This window comes from Hylaeus anthracinus, unplaced genomic scaffold, assembly GCF_026225885.1.
Source record: "Hylaeus anthracinus isolate JK02 unplaced genomic scaffold, UHH_iyHylAnth1.0_haploid 2, whole genome shotgun sequence".
NCBI lineage: Eukaryota > Metazoa > Arthropoda > Insecta > Hymenoptera > Colletidae > Hylaeus > Hylaeus anthracinus.
In genome coordinates this window covers 1,195,071-1,203,963 of record NW_026534838.1, presented here as the reverse complement: position 1 = coordinate 1,203,963, position 8,893 = coordinate 1,195,071, and the positions used below count along the sequence as shown (strand labels likewise).

General features: G+C 38.2%; 1 protein-coding gene across 1 annotated transcript in view; it reads left to right on the top strand.

Annotated features, from left to right (window-relative positions):
• Positions 1-7,711, top strand: part of LOC128892938 (ras-specific guanine nucleotide-releasing factor 1-like) — a 163,230-nt gene extending 155,519 nt beyond the window's left edge. Inside the window, exon 27 of the mRNA XM_054153602.1 lies at positions 6,218-7,711. The gene's annotated coding sequence lies outside the window, so the exon portion shown is untranslated. The remainder of the gene's footprint in view (positions 1-6,217) is intronic.
• The last annotated feature ends 1,182 nt before the right edge of the window (positions 7,712-8,893 follow it).

The window sequence follows — 8,893 nt, the reverse complement described above, 5'->3', positions numbered from 1 at the left end:
TGTTCAAACGATTAATAACATCGCGTCCGTGGTAGGATTCGCTAGGTAAATCATACCTACTGACGAGACCAACCAACAGATCTAGGACGAAACGTTGTGCTGCCTTGTCAAAAAGATTACTGATTACTCTCAAATTTCGAATTAATTGCGAGGACAGGGAGCTTTAATATTTTCGATTATGCAGTCAAATAAATTACCCGCACTAGCATCTGCAGTCTACTTACTATTGATTATCACTAACGCCCTCGGTTGGTACATGTCACCAGTTTGACTAACTGCCTCGATAAATCACCCAATCCCCATTGAAACACACACTGCTCAAGGATCTAACCTCGAAGGGTTACATCTACTCAACAGGGTTTCTTTAACTTCTAGTCCAGCCCTTACTCACTCTTAAAGCACGAACTAATTCTAAGAACAGAGAACTTTAATATTTTCTTTTATGCAGACAGCAAAATTTCTTGCATAGTTTGGGTACATATCTTATTTGCACTAGCGTCTACTTAATATTCGTTTCGACCACTTGGATTTTGAATTTGAACAAGTGTTATCGTCGACAGTTGAAATAATCAGTGTTATTGTCCAGTTTGGTAAACATAGGTTCTAAATACACACGAGTGTCTTACATATACGCATGGCTTCAAACGAACGACTTTCTCCGGCGTCTTATCGCGTTGTTGCCATGCGAGCGCGTCAAGGTCAAGCCAGTATGGCACCGGCGTTCATTGTATTCACACCTTGAGCGAATTATATCCAAATACATTTTACACATGGAATAGTCTGTTTAGTCTTTGTTAACTGTGACCTAGCGTCATATTACACAATCCTGAAGTGGTCCTTGTAACAAATTATCATAATATTTGAGCGAATCGATGAACGAAGGTGTCGGTTCAATATTGATTACCGCTGATGCCCTCGATTGGTATATGTCACCTATATAAGACATCTAATTCCCATTGAAGCACATGCTGTTCAAGGATGTAACCGTGAAGGGTTACATCTACTTTACACTGTTCCTTTGTTTGCTTTATTCCTTTACCAACACCTTCCATTTAAGCCCCCTCCAAAAATCACAAAGTAATCCCAATGTGTACCCAAGTCCTACGTAAACTGTCTCAGAGAAGCAATGTCCAAATATTCGCCCTTTGTCTATGAACGCACCCTCGACGTGATATAGGACAGTCATTTGCATCTCTGTTGGTCCCAGGAGTCATGATCTAGCCTCACTCCGGTGTCGATAAACAGTATCCTGAATACCTGTATAAGCATGTCTCGGAGTGCGACGTTATCGTCGTATCGCCTATTCACCTCCAGCCGACGTATAGACGGTCATTCCTCATACCTTACGCGTCTACTTAGTGGCATTTAAGCAAATTCCCCGGTTCTTGCTCGGTGTCGCTAAACAGCCTCGCACCATCGACGAGAACAGTTTTGACGTAAGCTCCGGCTTAACGCAACGACATTAGGGTCGGTTTAACCCCTTCAGGGATAATGGGATAGATGCCATTGTGTATAGCAAAATGTGTTTCCTCGAGCTTCTATTTTCGAATGCTTTGTTACTTTGGGAGCAATTAACCCTTTGCGCTCGAGAGGTGACTTTCAGTCGTCATTAGGTTTCACGCAGTAAATGTATGATATTTAATGTTTCTTTAGGTTTAATTTCTTTGGAGCTTGAAGTGTTGATAAAATGATTGTCGGCGAGGTAAAGGTGACCTTGTTTTCACATCTAGATAGATGTGAAGATTCATGGCACTAGAATGCTAAGAAATATCTCGAATTGTTGGCAGGTAACAGAGAAAAGGCCTCGAGTGCAAAGGGTTAAACAGTTGCAGGAAGAGTTTTCGATTGTGGTTGGGGCAAGCTGGGCAGAGAAAGTGTTTATTCGTTGAAAGCGCGAGTTATTAATGTGGAAACTAGGCTCTTAAGGAATAAATGTATTCGTAAATAAACGCGTGAAAGGTGAATCCTTTGCACTCGAGAGGCAACAGTCTTTGTTTAGATTTCGATGAATCTTGAAGTATTCGTAGCGATACTGGTTCATGTATAGGTTCCTAACCTAGAAACTGGCACACTTTGAAATAGTAGTAACATGTTTTAGTTCCACTGTCTTTGTTTATCTTAGATTTCGTTGAATCTCGAACAATTCGTAGCGATACTGGTTCATGTATACGTTCTTAACCTAGAAACTGGCACACTTTGAAATAGTAGTAACATGTTTTAGTTCCACAGTCTTTGTTTATCTTAGATTTCGTTGAATCTCGAACTATTCGTAGCGATAGTGGTTCATGTATAAGTTCCTAACCTATAAACTGGTACACTTAGTAGTAATATGTTTTATTTCCACCACTCTCCAATGATAGAAAAATATTTGACGTCTAAAGTGTTAGCTCTCTCTAATGGAACTCTCGTCAATTACAAAGAGTTAATGGTTGGAGAGTAACTTCAATGTATTTTAGCTTTCTTTATCTTTGAAACTATATACAGTATTTATTCGTTAAAAGCTCGGATTCTTAAAGTGGAAACCAGACACTTGAATAACTTCAATATTCATAAATAAACACACGATAGATTAAAGCCTGGTAGACCAGTCTGAGTTTCTAATAGCGTTTTTTGAAAATAAATACAGTATTTATTCGATAAAAGCTCGAGTTCCTAAACTGGGAACCAGACACTTGAATAAATTCTGTACTCATAAATAAACACACGGGAGATTACAGCCTTGGAGAGCAGTCTGAGTTTCTAATGGTGATCTTGGAAACTAAATACAGTATTTATTCACTAAAAGCTCGTAAATATACTTCCTACAATTTTTAAATACCTCAACGAATTTGTTGGCGTTGATACGCTGGTTGTAAATGTGTATAAATTGAATCGCAATTACAAGCAACACCCACGATTATCAACGTTGGGAATCTCCTACGCGCAAATTTAACGGTTAATTTAGATCTGATTGCGATTTGATCATGCTCCAATTCTAATGTTCCTTTAATTGAATCCATAGTTAACCTCTACTGCATCACAGCGCTAATTTCAATCCTACTCCTCACCACAATTCGAGTCTTGGTTAAGCTCAGAGCTACAGACCAATTAGCGTACAAGTTGAATATAACGCATGGTCAGCAACACGGGCTAATTTCATTACCTTACGCTAAATACAAAAAGATCCTTCTGGACGATGTTAATTCGCAAGAAGTTAGAGCAGCAGCTGCATTATTTCAAAGCGTTTAAACACTCGGCCCTTTGCATTGTGATTCTACTCTTTACTTTTGCTTTAGTGTTTGTTCCAATTAACTAATACATAACTCCTAACCTAGCTTTGACCTGAACCGAAATGCGAGTGAAGGCGGTTTTTAGGCAAGCTTTGGCGATTCTTTTTAGGTTCGTGTCCGCGTTGACACGATCAGCGTAGCGATCGGACTGTTGGAACACGTGACGCGTCGCATCGTGGCGACGTAGAAACAAAAGCGAATCGACATCTTCGATCTATTACCAAGATGACCAAAAGCGTGCCGATTACGATTTTCTAACAGGATTAATTCGAATGTTTTAAAAATTCGAGTACGTAGCGCAATAAATGATAATTGCCAATAAATATGAAATGTATAATTTCACGCAAATGTTACCAAAAATTCCCATTAAAATCATGGAAACGTGATAAATGTAACTTGGATATGTAGTCACCTTGTTTCACGAACGAGACCAAATTTAATTGATTTTTTAAAATGATAAAATTACTCGGAACCCTGTCACGAATATTTGACACGTTTCATGCGATCTCGGAACTCTTTGGACATTATATTTTAAATGTTGTACCTGTTCCATCGGCTCGAACACGAATTATTAATTAAGCGTATACATGCTGTATGATGGTGCATTATAAATGTGGCGTCTAATTTTAAACGCATGCCGACATTTTACGTTATTATTCAATATCGGTGAACATTTGAAATTGAGAACGAAATTTAAATAATCGAATTCATAAGTTTTAGTGCTTTACGTGGGTACCACGAAACAAGTTATACAAGTTGGTCAAAAATAATCTATTAATAGAATAATGAACGTATTACGTGTCTTTCGTTCGCTTATTTTTCGTCCGTACTGACAGACTCGATTTATACGTTTTCCTACAGGGAGGAAAAAAAAATTGATGTAGGATGTATCCTGCTCGTAAATCGAGAAACCAGTTTACTCTTCCCCATGAAAAAGGAAGCAGCCATCAGTGTTCTCTTGTCTGGAGTACATAGAACTTTAATTAATTTTTTGTTGCACCAGAGAATCGTTTCTGTCCGTACCATCGCTCGTTATTGTAGATAAAGGAATAATAACAATATTGAGTCGCTGTAATCTCAGCTTACTTTTTCCAATAGTTTCGTTTTGTTTTTGTAACTTTTGTTCGAGCAATCTCGCGACTAAAATCGAGATATTTATTCTCACTTCAAACGTCGGAAGCTTAAATTTCCATCTGTTTTCCGATGTAATAGCTACTTGATATTAGTGTACTACTAGATCGTAGTAATAGGACGGTTATTTTAAAAATTATTGATTTTAATGCATTCAAACGAGAACATTGTTCAAGTAAACACTATTTTTTATAAAAAGGACTATTCGAAACAACAAAAATTCCATTTAGAAATATGGATCATTGGAAGAGAAATAAAATATCACATGGAAGAACCTACCCAACAAAATAGTTTGTAACAGTTTTGAGAGACTCACCCTGTATGTATAATACAGACTGTTAGGAAAAATATGGGACCTTATATCGGGAATAATTCCTCGCCTAAAAAGAAATCGAAAAGTCCTTTACCATTCCGTAATCCGAAGCTTAGTTCTCTAGATATAGACGAATAAAGTTTACTAAGGAGATTCCTGCCGCGCGCCATTTTATATCACGCGCCATTTTATGTCACGCGCCTGCACACACGGTTCAAACTTTAACTGCTCGTATCTCGATAACGAAGCTTCGAATTAAAAAGTGGAAATGGACTTTCTGATTCATATTTGCATAAAGAATCGATCTCGAGTAAAGGGAGTCTCGTATTTTCGTTAGTATTCTTCATTTCAACGCATATTTATAATATTACGAAACTAGTACCCACAAAAACATAGATCCACGCTGTTTGCTCGATCCCATCACTAGTTTCATTGAATACCGCCGAAGTCAAAGAATCTAAACCATCGACCAAAGCACTAAAAAGGTGGAGAGTTCCCTTCAAACGGTGCAACTGGCGTAAGGTCTCCCAAGTCGATTCTTTTATTGACTGAACGGTAGGCTTTCTCCTGTTTACAACACCGCTCGCCGCGCATGCATCTTTCATTCTCTTTGCACTGGAGTTTTGATCTTCTTCTTTTACTGTCGTTATCGTAAACTTTACCATAACTGCTACATTTTCCATTTGCCCTCAAGACGAGCAGCGATGCGCCTTCGAGGTGATCTGAATGTATACCAGAGGTTGTAATCCATCTCAGGCGTTTACAATCGAATGGGAACAACAGTTTGCCACAGTGGAGTGCGTTGTATAGATAGAATGATCAAACAATAGATCTTGCTACACCTGACTTCGTAAAACTTTCCTTGGACTTCTTTCCAGGTATTACCAACAGATTAATAATTGCAACTATAAAAGTAACATTATTAGGATGTCTTCTAATGGTATGGTTTATGGCTAGATCTTTGTTCGTTGAGTGCCGAACAGCGAGTGATCCCTTGTCCGTCTAGGTCCTTGCCTATTCGGCTCTTGTTTATAAGACTGGCGCCTTATCGCTCAGCCTTTTTGGTAGCGTGGCCGGCCGAGTTGCTTATATAGGATCCGCGGCTTCTTTGATCGAACTTTTGTCACACAGGTCATTTCATGATTCACAAATTCAATTGGACAATAGAACAGACGGTTCGAAGTTTCTCTCATCAAAATATTGGGTAGAAAATAAAATGAAGAACTTTGACAAATATTCTGAATAGTACGAATAAAAAGATGTTGGATACATTAATACATTCATCATCGAAATATGAGGTGGGCAATAAAAAGTAAACCTCCAAAAAATGCTCCGAATGTTAAAAAATAAAAAGATGCTGGAGATATTAATACATTAAAATAACGTGTAGGAACTGTTGTAAATAATTTGCAGAAGTGTTCCATTTCGACCTAGCCGAACGATTACACCTCGAACAACTGGTTACCTAGGCAAATGTTTCGGATGAAACTTACTCTGTTTCCAGGCGGACATCTTGTGGTCAGCACAGTTTTGTTCCGGATGGCGGCGTCTCCGAAGTTTCCAATAGTTTGCGAGGTAATCACGTGGAACGATTAAAATGGAACACCCGTTGGAGCGAATGTACAACACGCGAAGTCAAGCGAAGCAGATTTGTAGAGAAATAGGGATCAATATTAAAAGAAACTTTGTTACAACCAAGAAACCTTTTTATTATATTGTAAGTTTGAATTAGTATTAATCTGATGCTAGATTTTGAAAATGTGTTAAAAGTCCTGACTTCATTTTCGATAGTTCCATACTTCTTGATCAATGAAACTACTAGCTCTATTAAATGGAACTAGTGGATAATTTTTTAATCAATTTTAAGTGTGCAAATCTACCTACAGAAGTATTAAAAATGAAGTCGGAGCTCTCAATTATTAACGAGCTTTCACAAAGTGACCCGGTGTAGTTCCACACAGACCTCCCAGCTTGAGCTATTTGTTATTCGAGTACAAAATACGGATAGATCCTGAAGAGGCGAGAGATGAAGGGACGTAGTAGCCAACCAACCCAGCGAGGATCGCCTCTTGGTTGACTCTGATCCGACTATAACCAGTTAAGTGCATGTTGCCAGTCCAGCACCCCGTTAGCCAGGTTTCAAGAGCTTTGGTCCAGATATGCTTTCGCCACTTCTGAACAGATGTTAGAGGACTAGCTTATTGCTGTTACAACGATAACTTTTGCACCTACGCCATAGCCGAGGCGTAACACGAACAAACGACACGACACAATTTCCCTCTGCTCGCGAGAGCGCTGGTAGTGCTAAATTTTTACGGCGACGAATCTCTTTTATCGACGATAGTAAAAATGTTCCGACAATAAATTCATTTACCTGGTGAAGTGCGATGTTATTGTAACTCTAGTCTTGCGCGAGGAGCCTGAACGAGCTGGGAGCGAGTAAAACAGTGTCGTTCGCTCCAGTAAAAAAAGTAACTGAGGAAATAACTGTTGGATTATTTTTTCTCTTGTGCTCGATAGCTATGTACGATGGCTGCTGAGTCAGAATAGGTTTCTGGTAGAGTGTGCGGTATTTTATGGTGAAGGAAAAGTAGAGAGGATGGGTAGAATGACGTGTTTGCGTTAGTGGCGTTGGTGGCGCCACTAGTTTGCGTTGGTGGCGCCACTGGTTTGCGTTGGTGGGGCCACTAGTTTGCGTTTTATAGAGAAACCTTAGCTGTGCTACGCTACTAGCGCCATAAGTTTGCAGCCTCGCCGCACGGTGGAACTATTATGCCGCCCAGTTTTACTGTAAAAAAATACGTAAAATTGGCTTCTTCTGCATTTACTCTGTAGCGAAGTGTTACTCAGTTTTAAAGGCTCGTGCACCATCTGCTTAAGATGAATTTTTTGCAATTGAGGAATTAAATGGAGACACTTTTGATCTAATTTTAATTTAATGTATAGTATAATATATCTAATTATCATTGCTTTAATAAAATTCCAAGATATTCTGAATGCTCAGTCAAGTGTTTTCTTTGAAAGTAAAATTTAATATTCTTATTTAATAATGTCAATGTCAATCCTCTTTGTTTTATTTTATGTTTACTAGAGTACACATAGATTTTAATTAGAATTTGAAGTATTATATTTTTAATTTAATGAAGCTTGCCACAGACCACAGTGGCTGTTAATTATTATTATTATCATAACAAAGCATGCCGTTTTTATTTGATGTGGAACCAAGGAACATAAACAAAACAATATTAATTAACGTCAATTCCTCAATTGCCAAATGTCAGTTCTAAAAAAGTTCAAAGAAAGTTTGTTAATTTGTTCCACTACTTTACTTTAAATTTATACATGAATATTGTACATGAAATAAAGCATTTTGCGCGAATGAGTGCAGGATCTCACTTCTAATCCGTTGCGATCGACTCATTGTCAATGATCTATGAGAACGTGTACACGGATAGACCAGTTATGATACGATTTAGTCACTTAGAGGTTAAACATTTTCTTAAGATGCGATGCGTTACGTTAACGTCTCTCGTTTAAAGGTGATCCTGTGTCATTTTTCTTTTTTTTTTTCAGAAATTAAACTAACTCACACTGTTCGATCGTTTCGTATCTCCGCAGAGAAACTGTCGTTTCCTTTTTTAATTGTTCACATAATCTTCCAGGAACGCAACATTCACGATGCACAAACTTCATTCCGTTCATTTAATTTAAAATTACAATAATTTTTTACAACCTTATTTAACGATGCATCATCGATGCCTCTGCTTCACCGTGGTGGCGCTTACCTCACAATTCTCGTTTCACACCGTCAACTAGAACGAATCAACACGTCGAAATTCCCCATAATTACACATTAAAAATCGTCCTACGTATTTTCTGTCGCAATCCGACTGCGACCTGTCGCACTGGTGTACACGGACGAACACATCTCCCTTATAACAACAATTAAAGATGATTCACGGTGATTGCGAGGATAATTGATCGTTACGGACCGCACACATACAACGCATTATTATTGCTATAAAGTATGAAACATTAATATGAAGTGTTCATTCGAAATTTTGTAACAGATTGGTTTTGGGTGACTTATGTATAAAATAAACTTAGATAACATGTATTAACACGTTCGATGAGGTATGGGACATATTGTGTACAGGATGTTGATAAAAACATGGAATCT